The following is a 26,725-nucleotide window of genomic DNA, read 5'->3' on the forward strand; positions in this document are numbered from 1 at the left end:
ATCGATACAATAGCACCAGTGTAGCAACGGTGTGTATGTGCCTAAAAACGTAGGTTTGAGATGTGGATATTTGATATTTCATATAGAATATTTAAGGTTTAAACATTTTTTCTCTGTTCTTGAATTTCCTTTAATATTAGAAAGAAAGTGCGCGCGCGCACACAAACACACACAGTTTACTGTTTTAAACTTGACTCAACCACTTAAAATAGAGTTTAACAATTACATTCACTATTCAAAGGACCAAACAATAGCCCAGATTTTAGCGGCTCCTCACCCTGCTGCATGGTACTTTGCAGCCAGTTCTTAATGACACACTACAACAGAATGGTCAACTCAGGGCTGTAATTTGTAAAATTTATTTTTAGACACTTGAATTTTTTTTCTGAGCTAAGTCATTTCGTGGTTTAATACCAAAAGTAAAAATAAATAAATAAGTAGATCACAACAGAAGCGTTTCCCATTTTCAAATGGCAGCTATTCCAAAGAGGATGGGATAATTATTTTCTTCACTCTTACAGGGTGAAATGGAAACCTGTTCACCAAAACCATCAGCAAATGGTTTAAAAAAGGCATATGCGAACTTAAGAAACACATACAAATTATAAAAGCCTATGCTTCATTTTGCATATAGAGCACATATTTCTATGAAAAAATCTATAGTTAAAAAATAACAGTAACAGGAGTAACATCTGATACAGAAAGTAAGAACGGGAATGAATTAATGGTGCTCTCTGGGGTCTGAGCACATAAAGGGTATGTCTTCCATAACCCTCTTCAACCGTCTCTAGTGACATTCTGACAGGTAGAAAATAGTCAAAATATGTGGAAATAAACTGACCAATTTTTTAAAAACCAGGTAGTTTGACCTGTAGATCAAGTTCAGGTGATTACCATTATAGTGCATCTCAGATTCATTCTACAGGTTTGGTTCAATTTATATGAAGTTCAGAATTTTATATTATTACAACCAAACTGAGAGTCAAATCAGAAAGGCAATCCCATTCACAATTGCCACATGCACACAAAATAAAATACCTAGGAATACAGCTAACCAGGGAGGTGAAAGATCTCTACAATGAGAACTACAAAACACTGTTTAAAGAAATCAGAGAAGACACAAACAAATGAAAAACAGCCCATGCTCATAGATAGGAAGAATCAATATTAAAATGTCTATATTGCCCTAAGCAATTTACAGATTCAAGGCTATTCTTATCAAACTAACAACAACATTCTTCACAGAACTAGAAAAAAATATTTTAAAACATATATGGAACCAAAAAAGAGCTTGAATAGCCAAGGCAATCCTCAGGAAAAAGAACAAAGCTGGAGGAATCATGTCACCTGACTTCAAACTATACTACAAGGCTACAAAAACAGGCACATAGCCGGGCACAGAGGCTGAGACCTATAACCCCAGCACTTTGGGAGGCCAAGGCAGGCAGATCACCTGAGGTCAGGAGTTAGAGACCAGCCTGGCCAACATGGTGAAACCCCATCTCTACTAAAAATGCAAAAATTAGCCAGGCATGGTGGCGCACCCCTGTAATACCAGCTACTCGGGAGGCTGAGGAACCCGGGAGGTGGAAATTGCACTGAGCCAAGATCACGCCACTGCACTCCAGCCTGAGTGACAGAGTGAGACTCCCCTCTCAAAAAACAAACAAACAAACAAAACCCAGGCACACAGACCAATGAAACAGAATAGAGAGGCCAGAACTAAGTCCGACTGCACATCTATAGCATCTGATCTTTGACAAAGCTGAAAAAAACAAGCCATGGGGAAAAACTCCCTATGCAATAAATGGTGCTGAGATAACTGGCTAGCCATACGCAGAAGATTGAAGCTGAACTCCCTTCCTTATATCATATACAAGAATCAACTCAAGATGGATTAAAGACTTAAATGTAAAACCCAAAACTATAGAAACCCTGGAAGACAACCGAGGCAATACCACCCTGGACATAGGAACAGGCAAAGAGTTCATGACAAAGACATCAAAAGCAACCGCAACAAAAGCAAAAATTGACAAATGGGATCTGATTAAATTTAAGGGCTTCTGCACAGCAAAAGGCACTATCAACACATTAAACGGACAACCTACAGAATGGAAGAAAGTATTTGCAAACTATGCATCTGGCAAAGGTCTAATTAAGGAACTTAATCAAATTTACAAGAGAAAAAACAAGAAAAAAACCATTAAAAAGTGGGCAATGGACATGAACAGACACTTCTCAAAAGAAGACATACATGCAGCCAACAAACATGACAAAAAGCTCAACATCACTGATTATTAGAGAAACGCAAATCAAAACCACAATGAGATACCATCTCACGCCAGTAAGAACGGCTATCAGTAAACTGGCAAGGTTGTGGAGAAAAGGGAACCCTTATATACTGTTGGTGGGAGTGTAAATTAGTTCAAGCATTCTGGAAAGCAATAGCGGGATTCCTCAAAGAGCTAAAAGCAGAACGACCACTCAACGCAGCAATCCCACTACTGGGTATATACCCAGAGGAATATGAATCATTCTCCCATAAAGACACATGCATGTGCCTGTTCACTGCAGCACCGCTCACAACAGCAAAGACATGGAATCAACCTAAATGCCCATCAGTGGTAGACTGGATACAGAGAATGTGGTACATATACACCATGGAATATTATGCAGCCATAAAAAAAGAATGAGTACACGTCTTTTGCGGAAACATGGATGGAGCTGGAGGCTACCATTCTTAGCAAACGAGCACAGGAACAGAAAACCAGATACCACGTTCTCATTTATAAGTGGGAGCTAAACGATGAGAACTCATGAACACAGTGAACACGAAGAAGGAATCAACAGACACTGGGTCTGCTTAAGGCAGGAGGGAGGAGGGAGAGGAGCAGAAAAGATAACTATTGGGAACTGAGCTTAACACCTGGTGATGTACTAATATGTACAACAAACCCCCAGGACATGTGTTTATCTATGTAACAAACCTTCACATGTACCGCCAAACCTAAAATAAAAATTAAAATAACAAAATTATGTGTTATTTAATTGGTGCTAAAATGTTTTATTTATTTTACATTTAGTGTGTTTTCACAGGCACTAAGCATTATCCTTTAGTTAACCCTTTTGAGCATTTAAAAATTTTTAAACACGCATTAAGACAATTAAAAATACTTGTTCCTAATTATAAGCAAAAATAAAACCAGCAGTTTCATGTGATGTATCAAGATTATGAAGAAAAACATGCTGGCTAGGCTGGCATATTCAAATAATTGCCTTAGCATCTGTTATTTTTCAAAAGTAGTTATGGTGGTACAAGGTTTCCCGAAATTTCCTTATTTCCATGGGTAAAATCTAGTAATTAAATTTTGTAGATAAAAGAAAATTGCCATGGTTTTCTTTCTTTCATTTTTTTTTTTTTTTTTAGAAATAGAGTCTCATTGTCACGCAGACTAGATTGCAGTGGTGCAATCGCACCTCACTGAAGTCTTGAACTCCTGGGCTCAAGCAATCCTCCTGCCTCAACCTTCCAAATATTTGGGACTACAGGTGCATGCCACCACGGCCAGCTAATTAAAAAAAAAAATTATTACATTTTTTATTTTTTTGAGACAGAGTCTCACTCTGTTGACCAGGCTGCAGTGCAGTGGCGCTATCATGACTCACTGCAGCCTCAACGTCCTAAGGCTCAGGTGATCCTCCCCACTCAACCTCCCGAGCAGCCAGGACTACAGGTACACACCACCACGCCCAGGCCCAGGCAACTTTTCTGTTTTTTGAGGTGACAGGGTTTCGCCATGTTGTCCAGACTTGTCTCAAACCGAACTCCTGGGTTCAAGAGATCCTCCTACCTTGGCCTCCGGAAGCCCTGGGATTACAGGCGTGAGCTACCAAGCCCGCCTGTTTTTATTTCTTAATTGTGTGATTACTACATGTTCTAATTTCTGTTAGTGAACTTGATACCTTAGTGTTAAACCAACAACCTTCTACGTAAGTTAACATCCAAGGACACGCAGAGCCCTCACCTTACGGGCAGCTGGTTTTGCACCTCATGTGAAACGTGGTTTACTTTCCTTTTTCTTTCAGTTTTTTTTTTTTCCTGATTATCAATGTTTTATTAAAGGAGAATAAAATGTTCTTTGGGGATAAATAGTGCTTGAGGAGGCAGAGGCCCGGCTTTTCGTTTCTTTTCTGAAAGTGAGGGACAACGCATCCTAGGCCAAGTCCCTCTGGGCCTCGTTTGTTCCAGAGGGTGAAGCGAGTACTCGATAAGATGCTGGCTGTGGCCAAAGGGACAATGTGCCTGCCAGGAACTGGGGAGCACTGCTCTGTCCCCATTTCTCAGGGTCAGAGGGGGATCTGCTGGTCAGGAGAGTTACGTGCCCACCACTCCAGGAACCAGAGGCCCAGTGAATGCACTGGCTGAAAACGGCAGCCAACTGCCCCGCATAGTACCCGTTTGCTGGGGGAAGCACCAGGGGCTCCTCTGAAGCCCAGGGCATCCGGATGGCGGCCCACAAGGCGCCACTGCATGGTGCCTCAGGCCGGGAGCAGGAGCTGTGCAGGGTTCTCCTCTCCACACATCACTTTGGCCAGCTTGCCCAGGGCCCAGCCAGTGTCCCTCATCAGCAGGGGCCACATCGTCTCTCAAGCTGGGTGAGGACACTGCGGTCCCACCCCCTCCACTGAGTGGCCGCAATTTGCTTTGGCCTGGACCAAGCTCGCCGAGAGCACAAAGCTCACATCATCCTCCCTGACCACGCTCAGTCCCTGAGAGCACATTGTCCGTGTCAGCAGCACCCGACCCTGTCCCTTGAGTTCCCGGATGCTGCAGTGAGAGGTGTGGGCGTGTGCCCTGACAGTCCCCTGAGGGCATCGCCAGGGCGCCTGCCTGTCCACACCCAGGAGTGCTGCGTCCTCATGCCTGGGCGCTCTATTCCCCCCCCTCCATCAGCTCAGGGCCCCCCTGACCTTCAGCCCCTCTCTGCGGTGGCCTCAACCCTTTGCCTATTTGTGTGAATTCATGCCTGCCTGGCACATCCCAGCACCAAATGCATCCATGTTGCCATTTCTGTGCCTGTGCCTGCCTACAGGACACATCCAGAGAAATAAATGCACAAAAGTGGTCATCATTTCCAAAGGGAGCCCCTGATCTGCCGATCGTCTTAGTCACAGGCTCTGGGCCTCTCGTCTGGGCTCCTCCTCCTCCTCCCCGGGAAGCTCCGGCCATGTGGAGTCTGTCCTCAGGGCTCCCTCTCCATCCACAGCAGCCCACAGGCACTTCCTCCGGGCACCAGCTCTCTCAGCACCCTATTCTAAGGGAAGACTTCTCGAAGACCAGGGCAGGTGGAGGGCGCCTGTTAGAGGGCAGCTGCCAACTCCAGATGCATTTTACTAGACACGCTGCAAAGTCCCTCACACCGCTCCTGGGCCGTGCCCTCAACAGCCTGGTGGTGGGTAGGGAACCAGGGTTCCACGCTTGCCTCTTCATCCCTCTGGGCGGAAGGCAGGTGGGAAGTGCAGACGGAATGAGCAACCCAAACGCCCAGCATTTCTCGCTCAGATTCTTCTTCAGACAGGAATGAAAACATCATAAATCTTGATCTACAGCCTTTGTAAGTAAAATCTCAGACTCAACAATCGGCAGCCCACCCTAGGCACGGGCTCCGGTTCTGCTGCCTTCCTATCTCCACGCAGGGTCCAGGGGGCACCAATTCTGCTCCCTGCAGGGCGGTGTCCGGGAAACGAAGGCACCTGTGCTTTAGTTTATGGCACGGTCACGGGAAGGACAAGAGGAGACAGCTTTCAGGCATATCTGTCGTTTTCAATTAAAATTGTAAAAGCCTGTATAGTTACACTGTGATTATTTTAAGTCAGTCAACAGAATTAAGATAATTCAGTTAGGAAGAACCAATTGTTTGATTATTAATCACCAAGTAAATGCGATGACCACACCCCGGAGGAAGGAAGAAGGAACCCTAGTCTTTGTCAGAGCAGCAGAATCAGGTGGGAGCTTCCAAGGAGGGTGAAGACTCCTCTCACCCCAGGCAGCGGGTGGCAACACAGGCATCCACCATTCCCAGCAACAGAGCGACCATGTTCAGCTTCCCTCCTGGAAGGAAACCTACGGTCCCATTAAATAATGCTTCCTACAGAAACGGCTATGAAATGCTTAGCCTTCTGAATGAAAGAGGAGCCCCATTAAGCTCGCAAATAGCACTGCCAGAATGATATATGGAATACACTCACGTTATCCTACATGCACAGCATGCAAGAAGACTTCACTTGCAGGGATGTGAAAATAATCCAATCTGTTACTTCTTAACCTTTCCATCTTAAATACCTGAGAGATCAAATACTTCCTCATCATAAGCCGTGACTGCGGCGATTCCTTGCTAGGTCAGTGAAAAGCATTGCAAGAAGAACCTGTTGAAATCCAGTCAACTCACGTTCAGGTGAGGAAACTGAGGCACAGAGAGGCTGCCTTGCATGACGTCACCCTGGGCTTTAACACTGACAACTCGAGGCTACCCCATCAGCCAGCATTGCCAGTGCAAGTGACAGAAAGGGCACGCCCAGGTGAGGACCTGCTTCCTGGGTAGCTGTGAGGGTCAAGTAGCACTAGACATTATTTAGGTTCTCAAAGAACCACTTCCTATGCAGCTGGTAAGGCTGGCTAACACTACTCAGCATTTCAGGCCTTCTAAGAAAATGGTTCTGCACTTAGAGAAACTAAAATCTAGATTTAAATTTAGCAGCTTGGTGAAAACATGATATTTTTCTTTGAAAAATGTTTTCCTTCTTAGGTGCTGGCACACACGGAGAGCACCAGGGATGCAAACATGCAGCACTGCCAAACCCCTGGCCTTGGCAAGGCCCATACTGCTGTGCAGAGAGCAGCCCAGGAGGATGGAGGCCACTCGGAGCTCAGTCCACGGCCTCCATGTACCCCGCCTGATACTTCCTCAGAGCTCAGTTCACACCCTCTGGGTACCCCACCCAGGTGCCCGGCTTCTCACCTGCACCTTCCCCTCTCCAGTTCCAATGGGAGAAACGGACTAAAGGGAAGGCAGACATACAGCGTTAAGGAACAGCCCACCTTACACCCAGACGGATTCTGAAATTAATCTCAAAGAAACGATCCAAAACACAGAAGAGAAGGTAGAGGCAAGTGTTCTGTAACACGAAAAGAGGGACAATCAGTGTGCCTGCGATGAGGACGTGGGTCAGGCACATCAGGGGCAGCACTCACTGGGTTCGCTGGAGTGTTGCCCAGCAGGGGAGGCAAAAGCATAGTGAGCGTGAAGTGTGGCACAGGGGACAGGGTACTAGACACCTTTCCATACCTATCCATCTGTCTGTCTAGCATCATCATCTGCACATCTAGTATTTTAAACATTTTTGCAAACCCTGCAGAAATGCAAGAAGTGGCTGTGTTAGGGTAGTAAGATTGTGAATCTTTTAAATATTATTTTCTTCCTATTCCATTTTTTTTTTTGTAATGCCTTTCTGAAGCTGGCCCAATTGTCCCACAGAAAAATTTATGGGTTTTTAAGTAAACATAGAAATTGACTCTCTGGTCTTAAAACTTGAAGCTTACATTTGCCTCATCTGAGTTCCTTCTTCAGGAAACCCACTCTCTAGCAAAGAACTGAAACTCATCGGACTGCCCTATCCAGGCAATGAGACACCAGACCCTTCATCCATCACGATTGCTTCCTTGCCCCTCCCCTAATTGCTTCCCCACCCACCCACACAGCTACATCCCTTCCCCAGGATTTATATATAAGCCCCCAATTTTAGTGGTGGGGAAGATGGATTTGAGACTCATTATCTCTGTTGGAATCACCTGAATATAAAGCCTTCCTCCCTGGCAATACTTGTTGTCTCAGCGATTGGCTTTCTGTGCAGCAAGCAAGGGACCTAGACAGAGTCCCTGGCCTTTTGGTAACATTTCTATTATTTCAGTAGAAAAAAAAATTCTAATTATCAACTGCTCTCAGATTTTGACACAATAAACAAAATATTACATTTGTTGATAAGAGAATTTCATCAGGGCTGACCCACATTAATACTGGATTAAAATGAAATGCTATAAAGATACAAATGGATGTTACATCTTTAAATTACTCACAGCCCCACTTTTCATCCTTTTAAAACGAATGAATCATGACTTTAGATTATACCATATCTATCCTCAGAAAAGTAAGAATCAACAAAAACATGCCAACAAGGGAAGAAGTAGGGGAATCTCTTATGCTTGAAAGGTGATTGTTTTCATTCCACTCTGGCCTCTAGGTGTCCAAGTATGGCCAGGATTCTGACGTGAGACTGTGTGGACAATTAAGGCATGGCCACTCTGTGTGTTCCAGGGCTGTGGGCAGCCATTCCCAGGAGAGTGTACCTGCTGGACTGCAGCCAGTGCTCTCCCAGGAACACCGCAGTGGCCATGGCTGGAATCAGAGGACCATGATCTCTAGTATGTAATGGGTCATGTATAGCATCTAATGCAATGTAAGAATTCACTCCAAGACTTCTTAAGGTCTTAATCACATTCATGGGCACAGAGCTCCTCTCTTGGGGTTATGCATTCTGTCCTTTGCCATTTTTAGTTCTTAGGTCATTGTTTACACTGAGAGATGACTAAGTTCCTGCAATATGCACCCATGACTCAAGTGCCTGAATCGAAGTACTTGGAATCCAAAGTCCATGTCCTCTACTAATTCACTTTAGAAAATAAGGAGTTTGCTTGTGGATCTTCTGCAGAAAGTTCCAGCATGAAGTCCAAGGTTCAAGAGGAATCATATTAATAGTAATTATAGCTAATACTTATTTGGTATTAAGTCTCTCTCAGGTACCCTTCTAAGCACTCTGGATCCCTGTAAAACAACTTCTCCTGTTCCCCGATTTTGCGTGTGGGTGCACGGCTGCCTCAGATGGCATCGCCAATAAGTGATGGAGCCAGCATTCAAGCCTGTGCAGCTGGCTGGGACGTCTCTGGCTGCTGACTCTCAGCGGTGAAAGAGGAGAGGAGTGATTCCACCCAGGTGCAGTACTCACAAAGCAGAGAGCCATTTGGGGCATCTTCCGTGGAAGAACGTGCTAGAGATTTAAGGGACTAAGGTTCTCCAGGAAGAAAATGAGGAGGGAAGAGATAATGGGATTGAGGGAAATGTGCCTTTTGAAAGGCAGAAAGAATATATTAAAGATTTTTTAAAATAATGTACAACTTCAACTCAGGAAAACCAAAAGCACCTGCTATTCTCAAACTAAACGGATTTCAATCATGTAACCCATTTGTGACAATCATACGAACTCCTAGTGCACGGCTTTGCCAAAAAAATATAGACAGAAAACAGCATCTTCATCATCTTAATTTGCCATCTGGATGAGCAAGGTGGTTTTGTTGACCTTAAATTTTGAGTTCTTGAGAAACACAGGGAAGAAACATTGTATGGAACTAAAACAGGCACATACAGGAGAAATCATTAAGGGCCATTTAGACATTCTAGAAAAGAGTTACTTGGCTGTAACAAGACAAAATTCACAGAGACAATTGGAAATATGATTTAGATAAAATGTTTGACAGGTAAGCCATGGGAGCCCCCACAGCCTTTGCACCCCGAGGGACTCTCTAGGTCTCTCTGAGAGACTACCTTGAGAATGGCATCATTTTAAACAGGCCTATTTTCTTTTTTTTTTTTTTTTTGAAACGGAGTCTCGCTCTGTCGCCCAGGCTGGAGTGCTGTGGCCGGATCTCAGCTCACTGCAAGCTCCGCCTCCCGGGTTCACGCCATTCTCCTGCCTCAGCCTTCCGAGTAGCTGGGACTACAGGCGCTCGCCACCTCGCCCGGCTAGTTTTTTGTATTTTTTAGTAGAGATGGGGTTTCACCGTGTTAGCCAGGATGGTCTCGATCTCCTGACCTCGTGATCCGCCCGTCTCGGCCTCCCAAAGTGCTGGGATTACAGGCTTGAGCCACCACGCCCGGCCTTTCTGTGTATTTTCAAAGTAAAAATTAGCACCCATGCAGTCTACCTGAGTTTAGTTTGTGGTTGTTGATCATCTTTGTTTTCTAATTTCCTTAACTCTTTTTCAAATCATGTGGTTATCAATAGTTCTGTTGTTTAAAGATAGAAAGTACAGTAACATAAACTAAGAACGCATGGGGAACTGGCTGAATTCGCACTCTTTTGCAAGCAGATGGCAAGAGAAGAAAACCTTGCTCCACCAGGCCAGCACATTGCCCATCAAGGAGCATAGCAAGTGTCTCCGATAAAGGCCACTGAAGAAAGGAGAAGCATCACGCTTCTGCCTCTCTCAACAGGTCGATCTCTCTCAAATGTCTCCTAAGATTTCAATCATCTGCTTTGTAAAATGCCCCATCTAGTTATAGCATGTTCTGATTGCCCTTAATCCTATAAGCTTGAGCAGTTTCCTACCAGAATGTCATTTATTAAGGACATCATGATATTTGTTGAGTAAAAGACAGAAAAAAGAAAGAAAAGAAAAAAAAGAAACAATTCCAGGTTCATCCAATGGAAAGGCTGAATAACGCTTTGCCTTATTGTCCATTCTAAAGATAGACTCGAATACTTGATCTCCGATTTCTGATTACAGTTAATGAAGACGATGAAACAGGGCAGAGATCCCCCTTAGGGCCCTGCCACCCCACCCTCGGCATGGAAATAAAGGAAAAATCTTGAGTCCCCAAGTCCTGAGTCCCTTCCAGGGAAATTGCAGGCACCCAGTGACCCCAGAGAAGTAAAGGGGCTACTCAATAGGCAAGAAGACAGTAGGAACTCAAACAACAGTCTCCAAACAGGTCAGAGCTGCAGATGTTCCAGGGATGCTACAGAACATCTTAGCATATGTTCTTGAGTTGTTTTTCAGAAACCCAGGCCCCTACCAGATGGAAAATGCCCACTGCCATCACACAGCCCTCAGATAAGGGGGAAATGGGACTGAACTCTGACCACGTTCTTTGTTCTAAATTTCTTCCTGAGGAGCCTAAAGAAGGTCATGCCTGCAGGCGATGACTCTTGCCAAACCCATCACTCTGACCCAGCACACTGTGGCTTACCCTGGTGACCTGACTCTGGTATAACACCACATGACAATCACCAGGGTTCCTTATCCTAACTACCCGATGTTAAGGTCAGCCCTTAACATTCCTTTCTGCTGACTGCAGATCTTTGAGACAAAGCCTTGGTTCCTCAACCAACTGTAAATAAAATAATCTCAATCTATCTATGACCTATAAACTCCCACTTCAAGATATCCCACCTTTTTGGGCCAAACCGATGTATAACCTCCATGTATTGATGTACAATTTTGCCTGTAACTTCTGCTTTCCTGAAATGCACCCCGCCTTTAAAAACTCTTGCTTGTAAGCCATCAAGGAGGTCAGGTTAAGTGTTGGGTGCCCTGCGATAAATGCCTCTCTCTTGCTGCGAATCCCAGTGACAGTGTTTGGTCTTGTCTGCATGCTTGGCAAGCCGAACTAAGTTCCGTTTGGTGACAAGAAGAAGCATCCCCTACTAAGTAGTAAAATGACCACCCTCCTCTATTGCTGGTGAAGAATAAGGAGTCGCTCTTATGAAAAACAGTTGCACAAGTCCCTGCAAATACAGACACTGATATAATTAATGCATTTCTGAAAACATGTGTTAAGTAAATCATACTAATTGTAGGCAGATGTTTTATAGGCAAGGCGAGGAGGGAACAGGCATTCAGTTTTCTGGACTCTGTAACCACTGATGCTCCAGTCCCTGGTGACACTCCCCATTAGGCAAACCCAACAGTGGTCAGCCAGCAAGAGTCCGGGGGCTGCAGCTGGCAGGAGGGGCGTTGTCTGCCTGGTGGGCACAGAGGTGCTGGGCACAGGTGGGGAGGATTGAGGAGGGTGTGGACAGAGGGGAGGGATGCTGCATCCAGGGCCACAGGATTCATGGATATGAGCACTGTCCTCATCCTTCCTACCCTGAGCTACCCCATCACAGGTGCAGGAGCTGGAATGTGGGGTGGGAAGACACAGACCCACAGAATGTGTCTGTCTCACTCAGTTCCACAACTTAAAAACCATAAAGGGAATGGAAGTTCTCTTACCTGGACCTTATTTGACTCAGAGCAAGGGAGGGATTTAGCCCAAATTGGACTCTGCCTACCTTGGAGGAGAACAAGCAATAGTCCCAAAGTAAAACCCAGCCCACCCCGAGGCCAGCCCACCCCGAGGCCAGCCTGCCCCAAGGCCAGGAGCACTGCACACACGAAAACACTGGCTTCTTCCTTGTGTAGAGCAATAGAAATAGAAAATAATACGGCACAGGGTCCCCTTGGGCCTCCATGGTCCCTGAAGGGACTTGAAATCTGCGAGAGAGAGTGATAACTGGCCAAGAGACAGCATATCAAAGACTCTGGAGTCTCAGTGGAGGAAGCTAGGACCTGGGGCTGTAGCCAGCGAAGGCCAGGACAGAGTACCCGTGGTTCCATTGGGAGACTGGTGGAGAGAACGCCTGCCTGCCCAGACCCCGGCATGGCCAGGGTTGTCAGGGAGAGAGGAGACCACAGGGTTTGCATCCATTTGTTCATTTCCTCATTACTCTGCGATTCCCAATAATGGAAGCTAACTTCCTCTCCGTGTGTGAACACAAATGGATGCAGAGCCTTTATCATACTGTGGGGTGGGGAAACGCAGACTCCTCTGGAAGGTGACCTGGCCACGGTCACCACCCGTTACCATCAGTTGCAGCAGTTCAAACTCAATGACGCCTGACTCCTGAGCACTGTGCTAAACCTCACTTCCTTACGTGAAAAACCCAGCACGTAAGATTTGCACTGAGGGTAGGAATGCGATGTGAGAATCACTCTCAGAGCTCGGCCTCAGCAGGGACAGGAGGCATCCAGCCAGGACACCATACTCAACTGAGTCAGACAGATGGGAACCGAGTGGAGACACTGAGCAACTGAAACACAAGCAGCAGCAGCCCTGGGACATAAGCCTCCATCAATGCCGAGTGAAGTGGCTCAGAAGACATCGCCCCAAAATGTGTCACTTTGGGATGTGGATTATTTTGAGCAAAAAGTCACTGAGAATCAACAAGTGCAGAAAGATGCCTTCTCGGAATTCCCGTTCTGAGGAAGAGCATAAAATTCTGAGAAATGAAGATTGCCATAAATCCCCTCTTAAGGGAGTTTGATGCCACGAGTAAGACAGAACGTTGACAACAGGGAGGGTGCTTTTGTCATACCTGTGACTCTAACACTTTGGGAGGCTGAGGCTGGACAGCCTGGGAAACATGGTGAGACCCCATCTTTAACAAATATTAAACATAAAAAAAAATTACGCAGCCATGGTAGCACACATCTGCAGGTAGTCACAGCTGTTTGGGAGGCTGAGGTGGGAGGATCACTTGAGCCTGGAGGGTGCAGGCTACAGGCAGCTGTGATTGCAGCGTGGCACTCCAGCCTGGGTGACAGCGCGGGAAACTCCCCTGCAGTTCAGAGGGGTGGGGAGGTTCCCAAGTTCAGGTCACCTCCGAAGGTGACAGACTGGCCCTGGTTCTCTTCCATCTCTCTACCCTGTCCCTGTGGCAGGTCTGCAGTTCACCCTTCTCCCCTCAATAACCTGCTCAGGGAGAGGCAGGACAGCTGTCCCGCTGGGAAGAAGGCACCTGTGGTGACTTGGCCTGTGTCTAACCTCAAGGGGTGCCCACACATGGCCTTGCAAGGAGAGAACAGCCAAGCCCTCTTTTTGACACTGTGTGTGTCTATGTTGAGAGTAGAATGTTTTGCTTTCCTTCATCCCTGTGTGTGTGCCAGTGACTCAAATCATAGTGAGAGTGCACTTTACTATGATACTTGTTGGTTTGTAAAATACAAAGCACTATATGGAGTAAGAAGGGGTGAGATGCAAAATTTTTAAAGACGATAAGGCCACAGAGCACAGAGCCTCCACAGATCCTGGAGGCTCTCTGCTGGGCTGGGCAGAGCTTTCATTTCTAGAACCTGGGGCAGATCCCGGAGGACCATAAAAATGGACAAGACCATCAGAAGGTCCCATGTAGGGCCAGGAAGCCAGGGCAGTGGGGCCAGTGTCTCAGAATCATGATACCCACTGGTGGGTAAAAATAAACAGAGAGACATCAAGTTCCCGTCAGATACCCAGAGCAGCGTTGGCTGGGGTTTCACTTCCAGTCCACTGATCATATTACAAAGGGCCATAGCAGACGCTCAAAAATTCCTTAACTGAAATGAATTGGTCAGAAATAACGGCAAGTTTAAAGCCTGGAAGATCACACTGGTAGAAACAGAAAAGGCATTCATCACAGCATGAGCTCAGCTTTGAGTCCCGTTGAAACGTGGTGACGAACGACTGATTCCCGGGAGGGTGTTTCAGAAATGTGTGGTGGATTTGCCTTGGAAACACATGGATGGAGGTAAATGTCAGAATAAGCTGAGGACGCTTTGCCTCTGCACTGCACCCAGGGCAATGGCCCTGTCTTGCAGGTGTAGCTGTGGAATGCCCACTCCCTCTCCACTCCCAGCAGCTCTGCAGAGTGAACCCTGTGCGCAGAGGTGCTGGGCTGGGCTAGCTGCCTCTTTCCCGTGTCCACTGTCTCTAAGGGTTACCACCTGCGGCAGATCCTCCCTTTCATTTTTTAAAAGCTAGGTATACTTCATCTTCACTCATCGATTTATCACTGACTCTGTTACCTGATTTGCATTTTCCACCTGAGTTTGCAGAGGGCCCTGCACCCGAATTTGGTCTGCAAAGCCCACAAAGGCAGCCCAGGCTCCACCTCCTCAATTCTTGCTGTCTACACGACGGCTACTCTGCTCCGGGCAACATGCTGCCCCTGAGCAAATACTCCATTAGCACATCAGTGAGGCAGAGGTCTTTGCAGAGTCTCCTTGAGAGCATCAGGTTTACCCCAGCCAATTCCTTCCATTCATTAATCGACACATAAATGGGACTGGAGCCACCCTTCACCTCTTCTGGGCCAGCAAGCACAGCTCAGAAAAAGACATGTGTATGGATTATTCGTCATGTGCACAACTAATAATAGGTAACAACATGCACATATTCACCAGTGCCCAAAGAACTACTTGGAGAGAGAGGACATGGCTTAGTCGAATCCATCCCTGGGATTACAAAGGCACAGCAAAGCTTACGACCTCACACAGGGTCACTGCCCACATTCATCCAGCACAAACTGGTCACTGCATGACCCACGCCCCCGTGTGTGGGTCCTCATCCTGCAAGCACTCGCAATGCCCTGGTCTTCATCCTGTCACTCATACCGGAGACGTGGACTTCAAGCCTCCCATGCAAGTTTTGCAAATGTGTTTAATAACGGGTTCAGCTCAGAAGATGAAAACTGAGCCTTTGCCAGCTAATAATAACAAAGGGGTCTTAGGATCCTTGCAATGTTCAGAAAGTGGTTAGAAGAATCTATTAAGGTTAGATGTAAAACCTAAGCTGGGTCAGAGCTTGCAGACAGTGTAACTGCAGGGTAGCACAGATAAGGTTAAATGGCAAGAATGGGGTGCGTCTGGGAGACCCCTTCCTTCTCTCCAATCCTGGCCCTTAGGAAATGCACCGGAAAGTACATGAGGAAGGCTTGCCAAGGGAGATGCAACATGTTTCTGAAGGCAGCAAAGTCAGAGCACCCAAAAGTTATCAAGAGGAAGAGAAGCCAGGGAGCTCAGGGGTTGTGGGGGCAAGGGGCCCCCGTCACCCTGCCAAGGGCCTCCCTGACTCCTCTTCCTCCTTCAGAGTTCTCACCAAGGGGCCCCCATCACCCTGCCAAGGGCTTCCCTGACTCCTCTTCCTCCCTCAGAGTTCTAAGGGGCCCCCATCACCCTGCTAAGAGCCTCCCTGACTTCTCTTCCTCTTTCAGAGTTCTCACCAAGGGGCCCCCATCACCCTGCCAAGGGCCTCCCCAACTCCCCTTCCTCCTTCAGAGTTCTCACTTCCCCTGCAAGGAGTTGTCTAAACCATGCCAGCTGCTTCTTTTAAAAGGCGTATTGGAGGAATATGGCATACAGTAAAAATCAGCTAAGAAACTGGCAGACTTATCTAGGACAAAAGAAAAAGAAAAGAAGGCAATGGGAATAAATGCAAAACACAAATCTGTGATCTGGCCATGCATTTACACAATGATACTAATAGCCATAGGGTTCCATGCAACTTATTTTAATAGCTAATCACAGGTTTTGGACCTTTTGGGTTTTGTTACGTTTCAGTTTGTTTTTCGAAGAACAGACTGGCAGAGAAGGAGCTTTACTCTCCCTGAAGCTCTCCAAAGAAGGAGATGAGTCTCACCTTGCCAGCAGGGCCTGCACAAACACTCAGCACCCTGCAATGTTGTTTCAATACCAGTGACCAGGATTCTCAAAAGCTATTTGATGAAATGAGTCAAGTCTCCTACCAAAAAAAAAAAAAAAAAATGTGGATGTGAGAGTTTCAGTTAGATTTGTGGCTAAATCTGTTTAGAAATTTTTGAATTAAAGGAAGCTAGTTAAGAAGATGAGGCACCTGCATTTAACCTTCGAATTCATTTAGAAATGTATAGAAAGAAATGTATACAAAGTATATAGAATTTTTTTAAATAAGATTCAGCTTTTTTCTTCATATGGAGTTTACCCAAAACTGGAGAGTTAAGTCCGTAGCCATCGCCCTAAATGCCTACATTGTTTTCGTTTGAGGATTTAACCGTAAACCTTGCCTTTAGAAAAAGGGGCCAGGGCTCAGGAGGAGAGGAGGGTCTGTCCCCAGCAAACTCGAAGCGGCCATCATGGCCCTTATAGGGGCCTTGTCGGCATCTCACAGCCATCTCCTTAAGTAAGTAGACTTCATCTAATCAGAATGTTCATTTCACATTCCATGGTTAAAAACACTGCTGTTGCTATGACTACCATTACTAGATAACTAGCACTCCCCACCTGTTTAACAAGCAATAATGATGCCTTTGTCTTCACAGCAAAACCCTAAGACTGAATCCTGACATTGAGCCCATCAGAGGTAAGTTGGCTCCGAGAGGTGAGGTGACTTCTCCAGACTGCCTCAGTTAGCAAGACTGAGGCTCAATCACACATCTTAGCGATGCCAAAGTCTGTGATTTTACCTTCTAAAAAATACTGCTCTACTTCACCAAATCAATGGTCAATACTAGACTATTTCCTTGGAAGCACTCCATAATAAACTTTGGAAACTCTGAGTTTCCCCCTTCGCGGAAACTCACCTCCAATCCCAGGTTGCAAACAGGCAAACATGCCCCCTCTGCAATCCTGCCTGTGCAGCTTTCACCACAAGTGCGGGGCTGGCTATGTGGAGCAGTCGAGTACGTAGGCCAGTGTTGGAAGGCCAGTACAGTGGTGAGACATGACCTGGTTGAAACGAAGTTCCAAAAGGTGCTCACCCTCTGAGCTTTGGAAATATAACTTCATGGGAATGACTTCCTTTAAGAAGTTCTGTGCGTAAGTGTTACAGTTTATGGGAGGCTGTTGTTTTGGATGCGCCCCTGCACCAGGCCCCAGCATCTCAGAACAAACCAGGATGGCCTCACTCATGTTCCACATAATCCAACTGAACTTTGAAACAGGCCAGTTTTCAAAAATCCCCAAGAGGTTCTCGTTTATCTGAGTTAACATAATAACGAGGTCCTCTGTGTTTTAACGCTATGAGGAAAGTAACTGAAATGACCAGTCCACTCTTTGCTCCCTGTTTCTGCTTTCTTCAGCCCTTTTGTTCCTAGAAAGCCAACCTCATCAGGTCAGTTCATCTGAACACTTACTCTGTTTTACAGAATGAGGAGCTTCCCAACTCTAGAATTGCAAATAAAATCCAGTTAATCTTTAAACTAAATTGGTGGTAATTCTCTTTTGACACAACCATGAAGAGAAGCTGAAACTATGTGAAGCCTCCCACTAGTGGTGACTAGTTGTCTCTTGTCCTACACCATGCAGTTGTACCTCTCCTCTCTTTTGTCACTGAGGTATTTTAGATACCTCCTCCCCGGTGGTCCTTAGACACCACTGCTTCCGTAATCACTTGTCTTCCCATTTTGGGCCTGGGAAGACAGGTGTATACAGTTACACTGATTTGTTTTCTCTAGACTTGACATCAGCTTGAAAACAACCACAGTTTATAGACCAATTTTCCTTTCATCCCTTGGGTCTAGCCACCATAGCCTCTGCTCTGTTTTTTAAAGGAATCAGAGCCAAAACTGAAGGGATATTTTCTGAGTCTAATAAGAAATTCTTCTTCAGCGCAGCTGGGTCGGCCTCCAGGCTCTTACGGCTGCCCCTCGGGTGATCTGCGACAGCAAAGCAAAACTAGTTTCTCAGGGGCTGGGGGGCTAGGCACGGTAACTCATCTAGAAATAAGTCAGATGTGATTCCACCCTCTAGGAGAATATACTCAATGCAGTAGTTTTTGCAGATAAATGATAGTCATTCATGCAAGCTCATGAATATATAGTAAGTCCAGGAGAAAAGCACAACTCTAGGTGGGAGGATGGAACAGGCTCCGCAGAGGGGTGGACTTGGACGTGGATAACTTTTATCACACTGCACAGAATGCTTAGGGGTGTTTAGCACGCTAATCTAGCTAGCCTCAAAAAAGTTGTAATTCTAAATTGTACTATCAGTTCAGTAAAAGGAAAACCATTTTAGCTTAAGCTGTTAGTCATTTTGCAATGTATCTGTGTATAGCTGCAGAGCAATAGTCCTCAAACTTAATTCGGCATGACTATAATATAAAAGGATACATTCTTATAAACGGTATCTGGTTTAGGAGTATTTAAACTCAGTTACTCTAAAGCGCGTTTGTTTTCAGGATGGGGCGGTTCCATGCTTCACGGATGACTCGTCTCCTGAGCAGTCCTTCTCTCTCACATCAAACGTCCTGTTGTCTTGTTGATTCCACTGTAAATGGCTTCACAGTTCCTGCTTAATGTTTCATTTCTATAATAATGTTTTGTAGGTTGTTAAATAATAAATCATGGCGCTGCTTCTGTGATCTAGCAACAGAGTGGATAAGAGCAGGAAATCTAGAGGCAGATCCACTCCTGGAGGGCCTTGGATGGGATCCAGGACACACTCGTGTGATGAGGACATTCAAGATGCTGGCCTGCCAAGCAGCGGTGTTTCCTCATTGGTTCACTCCTTTCCATATCTTTTTCTACCTCTAGCTCCCACAATGACAAAAATCTACTCCCTTGCAGGCTAAGACATGCTCTGAGAATTCTGGTATTTCTCTACCCCCTCTTTTATTTCTACTTTCTGGAAAATAATAAAATGGTCCTTAAGGAGACACCTGAATTGTGTATCTTCTAAGAAATCTGGAGAGACCTACGTAGAGAGGAAATGGAGAAAATATTTCCCGGAAACAGGCTTTCTGGTCCACTCTAACTACCCTTGTCAAGCAAAGTGCTCCCACAGCGCCAGCCCACTTGGATCCTCCCAGTGGAGGCTGTGTTCCCAAAGGGGCATCCTTGAACCTTCACCGGGTGTTCCTTTCAGAGCTGTGGGAACGCCACACCTCCCACCCTGCTGCTGTGACACTTGACTTCCACAATGGCACTGTTTAAACATTCACCACAAACCATCACTGAGTGCACGTTCTGCTGCCCGCATACGCTCTGGGAATACACACTGGTCTCCATTTATCGGGGCAGCAGGCGTGGTGTCCGTCAGGGTGGGCAATGCTCTGGAAGTGCAATTGTGTTTCAATTTGGGGTTGTCATGTGAGCACGTGTGTGCACATGCATATGTGTGTGCACGCAGGTGTGCGTGTGTGACAGAGAATGCACACACTGCAGGCAGCTCAAAACCAGGAGGACAATAGCAGGATGTGCCCTTGAAAACTACATGAGTCAAAAGGAGAAAATCTCCCACATGTGGGAAAACGTGTTCATGAATACTCATCTAAACTCACTTATTTTAGCGTCTGTAAAACAGAGACTGTGCATGTGATCTGAAATACAGAGATAAAAGTTCCAAAGGAGTTACAGGCGTTCCTGGTGCTGAGGAGGAATGGGGGCCTTTTTCTCGGAGGTGGCTACCTGTCCACATTCACCTGAGCCTTGGAGGTCTCTTCAAAGGAAGGCCACCTCCTTTGGAAACTTTCAGCATCCTGCTTCAACACCCCATAGCTATGGTCCAAACTGTGTCCCCCCAAATTCATATGTCGAAATCCTAACCCCTCAAAGTGACTGACTTTGGAGGTGAAGCCCTTAAAAAGGTAATCTGAGTTAAATGAGGTCATCAGGGTGGGCCCTGACCCTATAACTGATGTCCTTATGAGAAGGAGATCGGGACATGCAGAGGTACGCCAGGGATGCACCTGCGTGTGAGGACACAGCAGGAAGGTGGCTGTCTGCAGGCCAAGGAGAAAGGCCTCAGAAAACACCAATCCGGCTGACATCTAGATCTTGGACTTCCTGCCTCCAGCACTGTGAAACAGGAGATGTGTGCTGTTTGAGCCCCCAGTCTGTGGCATTCTCTTACAGCTGCCCCAGTCACCAGAAAACTCCCCCTCCTAGGGTTCCTGTGGCCTTGCTCTGGTGGCCTCCAGAGACAGCTGCCCTGTGTAGGACCAGGGAGGCCCGCCCACCTGGGCATGGCCCAGCATCCAAGGGAACGGGCTCATGTGTGGTGCCCCTGCTGGGTGCTGGGGCCATTCCTTATCTTAAGGGCAGCCCTGACCCAGGTTTCTGGCCTCAGAGGCTTCTTCCTCTTACATTGCTTGTGTAGACCAAAACTGTTAAGAAATATCGGCCGGGCCGAGATAGCATCACAGCACTCCAGTCTGGGCAACAGAGGGAGACTCTGTCTCAAAAAAAAAGAAAGAAAGGAGAGAAAGGAAGGAAAGGAAGGAGAGGGAGGGAGGGAGGGAGGGAGGGAGGGAGGAAGGAAGGAAGGAAGGAAGGAAGGAAGGAAGGAAGGAAGGAAGGAAGGAAGGAGAAAAGAAAAGAAAAGAGAAAAAAGAAAAGAAACAAGAAAAAGAAAGAAGAAAAGCAAGAGAAAGAGCATTTCCTAGTGCTTAAGAACACTGCTTCCCACTGCCCAGAAAGGGGCCTCATCTGCGTGCTGCTCAGAACCACTCTGTTTGGCCTGAACTCCTTCTTTGGACGACAGGACTCTCCATTCTGTCTTGGACAGCACGTGGGTGCTGTGAGTGATGGCCAGTCATCAGGACAATGATACAAATGTTCCAAAGTCCCTCCCAGACACGGATCTCCGTTGCAGCCACGGTGAGCTGTGTGCGCTCTGAGCAGTCGTGCTGACCTCTGTCTGCATTTGCATGTGGGGAGGAAGCGTCAGCAACAAGGCCCGCCAGGCTCAGGCACCAATGGCTCTGAACCGGGGTGAGTTTCCTGTCTTCTTTTTTCTTCAGTCTCTTTGTATGGAGATGTGGAATTGTATGTGTGGCCAGGGTTACTCTGCAGTGTCCTCCAAACATTCAGATCAGATTATATTAGTTTCTTTGCACAGAGTCCGTCTGTGGCTTCCCACTGACCTCTAGATTAATTTCTGGCTCTTAGCAGCACTCATTCATTCATTCACTTCACACACATTGATCTCCTGTGATGTGCCAGGCATTCGTTTATTTGGCAGGAAAACTTCAGTGAATTAAAAAGGACAAAAGGGCCTGCCAGACTCCCCCTTGCTGGCTCCTGCTCAGCGTGCCCGGCCCTTTCGAAACGCTCCATGAAGCATCTCAATGACCTGCTCTCAGACAGCAGTGGCTGCTACAGCCTCCCAGGCCAGCCCTGCAATGAGGTCACCCTGAGGATTTACATGGGCAACACATCTGTGGCTCGGGATATCCCCAAGCTTCAGAAACTGGGCATTATTCATGTCCTGAACACCACTGAGGGCAGGTCTTTCATGCACATAAACAATGCCAACTTCTCCAAGGACCATGGCATCACCTACCTGGGCATCAAGGCCAAAGAAGTGCAGGAGTTCAACCTCAGCACCTACTTTGAAAGGGCTACAGACTTCACTAACCAGGCCTTGGCTCAAAAGAATGGTCAGGTGCTCGTCCAGTGCTGGGAAGTTACAGCCATCTCCAGCTCTAGTTATCATGTACCTCATGATGTGTCAGAAGTTGGACATCAAGTCCCTCCTGAGTATCATAAGGCAGAACTATGAGATCAGCCCCAGTGATGGGTTCCTGGCTCAGCTTTGCCATTTCGATGACAAACTAGCCAAGGAGCGGAAGGTGAAACCCTGGGGTGCCCCTACCACCTTTGCTCGAGAGGTTCAGTGGGAGAGGCCCTGGCTGAAGGTATCCCATGACATTGTACCCTGATCCCAGCATCACAAGGCACTTGCCCTCAGGTCTGTCGCAACAAGTCCTGGGCCACTTCCCTACATGAAGCTTGCTAAGGAGGGCATCCCTGGTTGTCCTGTTTCTGTAACTTACGATGTCTTTTCCCTAAAGTGGAGACTCAGAGAGGGAACTCCTATAGCCTGCATGATTCTCAGTGGCTCAGGACAGGAGGTCTGCAGAAATGCAAGGCCTGGGATGTGCACAGGGGCCCCTCATGATTGCCCTTCCCAAGCCCTTGGATCCTCCCCTGAGTGAATACCTCAGCACCCTGAGCACTAGCAAAGGAGCTGTGCAAACACAGGCTGCTCTTCTTACCACATCTGTGCCCCCTATGCCCCCACAGCCGTCCACGTGCTGTGCAGAGATACTGCTGTCGCATCATAAGATCTGAAGCTTGTCCACTGACAATCCATCAGTTGTCAGTGGATAGAATTTTCCACTAGAGGCTGTATTTTAATTATTTCCTTAGGATTAATGGTACCTACACAAAGAAGCCCTTTGGTGGGCAACAAATTTTCCTGGAGGACTCTCCTAAATTCGTAGAGCTTTCAAAATGTGAATCTTTGGAAGGTTTGACTTCAGAATCCACTGCTTTGGAATATTTCCCTTGGACCTATCTCAGTTACTTCACTTGTGAGAAAAGCTAGGTCTTGGACATGGTTATATTTTTCCTTTTTAGAAAACAAGGTGTTGAAGTCCAGCCTATTTAAAAACCCCACCATTTGCAAAATTACAAGGGTTTTGTCCTGAATTACAGTGTTGGTGAGCCCAAGGCACTCATGCTAGGTGCTTTGTTTCTTGGTTGCTAGTCCAAGAACAGAAGGAGGAGATAAACCACTGACACTATAAAGCAACTACACAATCAAGTCTACATAACCACCAGCTAACAACACGATGACAGGCTCAAATCTGCACATATTGTTATTAACCTTAAACGTAAATGGGCTAAACACCCCACTCAAAAGGCACAGTGTGGCATCTTTGACAAAGAAGCAAAAGCCAACTTCAAGAGGTCTCTCACATACAGTGACACCCATAGGCTCGAAGTAAAGGGATGAAGAAAAATCTATCAGACAAACAGAAAACAACAAGAGAGCACAGGTTGCTACTCTTATTTCAGACAAAACAGACTTTAAACCAACAATGATCAAAAGGATAAAGAAGGGTATTACCTAATAATAAAGGGTTCCATTCAATAAAAACACTTAACTATCCTAAATATATATGCACCCAAAACTGGAGCACCCAGACTCATAAAACAAGTCTGTAGAGACTGGCAAAATCACTTAGATAATCGCACAAAATAATAGTGAAATAATTCAACCCCCAACTGACAGTATTAGACCTATAATCAAGGCAGAATACTAACAAAGATACTCGGGATAAAAATTCAACACTTGATCAAATGGACCTAAAAGACATGTACAGAACACTGCAGCCAATAACAGAATATACATTCTTCTCATATGCACATGCCACGTACTCTAAAATTTACCATATGCTAAACCCATAAAGCAATTCTCAACAAATTCCAAAAAACGAAATCATACCAGCCACACTTTCAGACCACATCACAATAAAAATAGAAATAAATACCAAGAAAGTCTCTCAAAACCATACAATTAGATGGAAATTAAATAATCTGCCCCGGAATGACTTTTGGGTAAAGAAGGAAATTAGGACAGAAATCAAGACATTCTTTGAAACTAATGAAAACAAAAACACAACATGCCACATCTCTGGGACGCAGCTAAAGCACTGTTAAGAGGAAAGTTGATAGTGCTAAATGTGCACGTCAAAAAGTTAGAAAGATCTCAAATTAACAACCTAACATCACACTAGAGGAACTAGAAAAACAAGAGTAAACCAATTCCAAAGCTAGCACAAGACAGGAAATAACCAAAGTCAGAGCTGTAATGAACGAAATGGAGGTGAGAGAAACCTTACAAAAGATCGATAAAAATAAAAGGTGGTTCTTTGAAAGAATAAGCAACATTGACGGACAAGTAGCTAGACTAATTTTTAAAAAGAGAAGATCCAAAAACACACAATCAGAAATGACAAAGGAGACATTACCACCAAGCATAAAGAAATTAAAAACACCCTCAGAGTCTGTTATGAACACCTCTATGTACACAAACTAGGAAATCCAGAAGAAATGGATACATTCCTGGAAACATACAGCCTCCTAAGATTGAACCAGGAAGAAATTGAAACCTGAATTGACCAATAACAAGTTCCCAAATTGAATCCGTCATTAAAAAAAAAAAACCCTACCAACCAGGAAAAGCCCTGGTGCAAGTGAATTCAGAGCTGAATTCTACCAGATATGTAAAGAATAGCTTGTACCAACTCTACGGAAATTATTCCAAAAAAATCAAGGAGGAAGGATTCCTCCCTAACTCATTCTATGAGGTCAGCATCATTCTGATACCAAAACCAGGCAGAGATACAGCAACAACAACAAAAAGAACACTTCAGGCCAATACACCTGATGAACATAGATGAAAAATCTTCAACAAAATACTAGCAAACCGAATCCAGTAGCACATCAAAAAGCGAATCCTCTACAATCAAGTATGCTTTATTCCTGGGATGCAACATTGCTTCAACATATGCAAATCAATAAATGTGATTCATCACATAAACAGAACTAAAAAAAAAAAAGCACATGATCATCTCAATAGAGACAGAAAAAAACCTTCTGTAAAATTCAACATCCCTTCTTGTTAAAACTCCTGAACAAACTAGGCATTGAAGGAACATATCTCAAAATAATAAGAGCCATCTATGACAAATCCACAGCCAAAATCATACCGAATGGGTAAAAGCTGGAAGCAATCCTCTTGAAAACCAGAACAAGACAAGGATGCCTTCTCTCACCACTGCTATTCAACATAGTACTGGAAGTGCCAGATAGAGCAATCTGGCAAGAGAAAGAAATAAAAGGCATAGAAAAAAAAAGACACACAAATAGGAAGAAAAAAAGTTGAACTATCATTTTCACAGACTATATGATTCTTACCTAGAAAATGCCATCGTTTCTGCCCAAAGACTCCTAGATCTGATAAACAACTTAATCAAAGTTTCAGGATACAAAACTCAATGTACAAAAAACCAGTAGCATTTCTACACACCAATAACACTCATGCTGAGAGCCAAATAAAGAGTGCAATCTCATTCACAACGGCCACAAAAAGAATGACATATGCAGAAATACAGCTGGATAGGGAGGTGAAAGATCTCTACGATGAGAATCATAAAACACTGGTGAAAGAAATCAGAGATGACACAAACAAATGAAAAAACATTCTATGCTCATGGATGGGAAGAATCAATATTGTTAAAATGGCCATACTGCCCAAAGCAATTTACAGATTCAATGTCATTCCTATCAAACTACCAATAACACTTTTTTTCACAGAATTAGGAAAAACAATTCTAAAATTCATTTGGAACTGGAAAAGAGTCTGAATAGCCAAAGCAATCCTAAGCAAAAAGAACAAAGCTAGAAGCATCACACTACCACTCCAAACTATACTATAACTGTAAGTGAAGCAGCGTGGTACTGGCACAAAAACGGACAGACCAATGCAACAGGTTAGAGAACCCAGAAATAAAGCTGCACACCTACAACCATCTGATCTTCAACAAAGCTGACAATACCAAGCAATAGGGAAAGTACTCTCTATTCAACAAATGGTGCTGGGATGACTGGCTAGCCACATGCAGAAGATTGAAACTGGATCCCTTTGTTTCATCACATATAAAAATCAACTCAAGATGGATTAAAGACTTAAATGTAAAACCCAAAACTATATAAACTCTAGAAGAAAATCCAAGAAACACTGTATGGACCGTGGCAAAGACTTCATGACAAAGACTTGAAAAGCAATTGCGACAAAAACAAAAATGGACAAGTGAGACTTAACAAAACTAAAGAGTTTATGCACAGCAAAAGAAACTATCAACAGAGTAAACAGACAACCTACACAATGGGAAAAAATATTCACAAACTATACACCTGACAAAGGCCGAACTTTCAGAAGCTTAAGTTCCTTAATTAGGAACTTAATCAAATCAACAAGAAAAAAAAAACAAACAACTCCATTAAAAAATATTCAAAGGATATGAACAGACACCTCTCAAAAGAAGACATGCACGCAGCCAACAAGCATATAGAAAAAATGCTCAATATCACTACTTGTTAGGGAAATGCAAATCAAAACCACAATGAGATACCAAGTCACACCCGTCAGAATGGCTGTTATTAAAAAGTCAAAAAAGTAACAGATGCTGATGAGGTTGCAAGGAAAAGAGAACACATACTACTGGGAAATGTAAATTAGTTCAGGCACTGTACAGAGCTTTCTGGCGATTTC

At 45.2% G+C, this 26,725-nt stretch overlaps 1 protein-coding gene and 1 pseudogene across 2 annotated transcripts in view; one reads left to right on the forward strand and one right to left on the reverse strand.

The window, feature by feature from the left end:
- GABRG3 (gamma-aminobutyric acid type A receptor gamma3 subunit) overlaps window positions 1–26,725 on the reverse strand; it is a 556,557-nt gene that overhangs the window by 306,614 nt on the left and 223,218 nt on the right. The gene's annotated exons all lie outside the window — the stretch shown is intronic.
- LOC116275671 lies at window positions 19,580–22,322 on the forward strand (annotated as a pseudogene).

Source organism: Papio anubis, chromosome 7 (genome assembly GCF_008728515.1).
Source record: "Papio anubis isolate 15944 chromosome 7, Panubis1.0, whole genome shotgun sequence".
In the NCBI taxonomy this organism is placed as follows: Eukaryota; Metazoa; Chordata; class Mammalia; order Primates; family Cercopithecidae; genus Papio; species Papio anubis.